The following is a 3,300-nucleotide window of genomic DNA, read 5'->3' on the forward strand; positions in this document are numbered from 1 at the left end:
AATAAGCGGAGGCAAGGAAGGCAACGGATTGGAATTTTTTAAAATAAAACTGCTACTAGGAAGAGAAATACTTCTGCCTTTTGTACTATCTCATACCATGCATGCATGTTTTAGTATTTTCCCCCAGATAGTTTTTATTTGTCCATTTTCAAATAAACTGTAAATAAAATAAATATGAATGCATTTTAGTACTGTTTTATTTTAAAATTAAGTGGCTTGTTATATTATTTCTTTTCGAACACTTGCACTTTTATTTTTTTATTTTTTTTGCTTTTGTTGCAATCAACTACTCTTCCAAGATTCCCCCTCTCCACAAGTATTGTTATTAGGGTTGTTACTTCCCCCATCTTATACCCAGGGATTTGATGTCACTTTGGAAGGTTCTGAATTTGTCTTCATTTTGTTTTGTTGTTCTATTGGTTTCAGCCCATTACAATAGTGTACGAAGATTTTCTTCTTATTTTCTGTCTTTTAAGATCCTGCCTTCCTCATCTGATTTTCTGTAATCTGAAAATTTGATGAGATTTCCTGCTACATCTTCATTTGTCATTAATAATATTAATGAAACAGAACTTTATGCTCTGCTGCCTTCAGTTTGATGAGGAATTTGTTGATGAGCATTTTTAGCACACTTCTTCAGCCACTTCCAGCAATTGTTTAGACATCTAACCCAGAATTTAAATAACTTCCTAAACATAACTATGTTAAAAACTTCATTAAATATTGTACTGGGATCAAAATACATTATGGGGACAATATTTCTATAGTTTGCTATGGAGTTACTTGATCTAAAATAATAAAATAAGAATAATTTGGCAATGCTTTCTTTTTTTTTTTTAATCAAAGTCATGTGGATTTCCAGTGATTACAATAGTGTTTTCAAGACTGTAGATTAGTTTCTTTATGATCTGCCCTAGAATTCTTGTCACATTTGTTGGTTTGTGGTTTCCTGGATCTTCCTTTCCCCCATTTATTTTTTTAAATAAAGATATTTGCCCTCCTTCTGTCTCTTTGGCACTTCACCCGTTCAAGATAATTTCTATAGTATCTTTCATTATCAGCTGTACCCACAGATATTGACCTCTGCCATTTTTGGAGGCTTTTCAGTAAGATAGAGATGTTGTTTAATAGATTACCAGCCTCAGCTATCCCTTTAAAACCAGTAGCATATCCAGCAAAAATTAGATCAGTACTGGTTATTTTGGGCCAGCAACTAAAGCCTAGTTTTACTCCAAGTATGTTCATGCTGTTCTACACAAATTTTAGAAACTCGCAGGCAACACAATTGTCTCATCAATTAATAGGTCTATGCTGTGTCCTCACTCATAAGTCACATTGTATAGCTGAATGTGGTCCTGAGATTTAACCCATTCAGAGTAAACATTCTCTGATAATGTTTCTGTCTTATTATACTGTTTATCACAGTTGTTAGAAAAGGCTAAGCTAAGAGAGATTTCTTTATTGGCAGCTGATTTATGGAATCTTTTGTTTTGAACATTTTTATATATTTAGCATCCTTTGCCAATATTAGCTCATGTTTAGTTGCAGACACCTTCAGTCTGTGGCTACTGAACTTACTTATTTGTTAAATAGTAATGAGTCCTATATTTTCTAGCCAGCAGATTAGCTAAAAATGATGATTACAGTCCAGCACTCAGGAAGATCTGGACAAAAATAGTTAACTTGAGAATAGGGATATGCTCTTCTAGATTCTTAAATAAATGCATGATAACATTTTAAAATAATAGCATTTTTCAAAATAAGCCAGAAGCATTTCAGCACAAAAGTGCTTATCAGTGGCCTAATGCACCCTCATACAGCTAAATACAATAAATCAATATTGACTTTTAATGTTTTATATATATGACATCAAAAGAAAACAAATACACCAAGCAAGGCAGTTGTTAAGTGAGTTTTGCCCCATTGTATGATTTTTTTCGCCACAGTTAAGTGAATCACTGCAGTTGTTAAATGAATTGTGGTTGTTGAGCAAATCTGACTCCCCCCCCCCCCCCCATTGACTTTGCTTAAAGACGTTGGCTGGGAAGGTTACAAAAGGTGATCACATGACTCCGGAACACTGGAACTGTCAAAAATACATGCCAGTTGCCAAGTGCCCATATTTGGATCATGTGACTATGATGATGATGCAATGAAAAGGGACCATAAGACTCTTTTTTCAGTGCTATTGTATCTTCAAATGGTCACTAAACAAATGATTGTAAGTCGAGGACTACCTGTAATAAAGGGGAAAATACTAACATGGGCACAGCTAAACACAATACAAGTCTTTTTCACTCGGGGTAGGAAGGAGATGAAGGCCAAGTTAACTCAGCAGGAAAAATAGATGTTGACAAAGCATGCTCGTATCATGATTAGTGCAAGTGGGGAAAGACTATTAAGCAGCCAAATCACACCAGCTTTTAAAGGTCAAATCTATACATTTCAAAAGATTTATCTGACCATTATCCCCTTTAATTTTTGCCACCCATTCCAAATCGCTTTTGTTGAGTACTCATTGCTATTCTTTGTGCTGATAAAATGTGTGATCTCTCCCGATCTTTCTAAACTTTCATTTGTTGGTTCTAATTGCTAGTTATCTTTCACCATGTTGCCCCTCCTGTTTTTCCATCCATGATGGATTTGCTTTTGTTGTTGTTGCTGCCACCATCTACTGAAATGACATTCAAGATTAAGACAATCATCTGGACACATACACACATACACACCCTGAAGAAAGCCACAGCCAGTACTGATTTGTGAGTACTGTCCTTTTTCAATATACGATTGTTTTAAAAATGCACTAGACAATCCATGCCCTGTTGGATCATCATTTCAGAGATATTTCACTGCCTAAACAGAAACAGAGTGACTACTGTATGGGTGGACCCCTCCCCAAAAGGAAGTGGAACCGATTTCCAACTTCCTGCTGGCTGTCCCATTGAGTTTCCTTGTGGATAGTTCCCTTGTGGAAGGGAAAATCAAAAATTCTCCTTCTTTCCTTCCTTCCTTCCCCTCCTCCCCCCCTGGGATAAGAGAAGAAGAGGAGAAATGCAATCATGTTACAGAATTCTCAATAAAGGAGCATTGCAATCATCTTGGGGAGTCTACTTCCTGATCTGGATTGAAGAACTAAAATAAATAAGTAACGGGGTGGGGTGGGTGGGGTGGGGCCGCAAATAAGAAAGTAAGTGATGGAATATCTGTTGTAATGCCAGGATATAAACCACATGACATACAAATTTGAATCAACTGTTGCCACACAAGCATGAAAGACTGGCATTAGCATGGTGCCACCGT

This window comes from Protobothrops mucrosquamatus, unplaced genomic scaffold (assembly GCF_001527695.2).
Source record: "Protobothrops mucrosquamatus isolate PMUCROS unplaced genomic scaffold, P.Mucros_1.0 scaffold15324, whole genome shotgun sequence".
NCBI classification, from domain to species: domain Eukaryota; kingdom Metazoa; phylum Chordata; class Lepidosauria; order Squamata; family Viperidae; genus Protobothrops; species Protobothrops mucrosquamatus.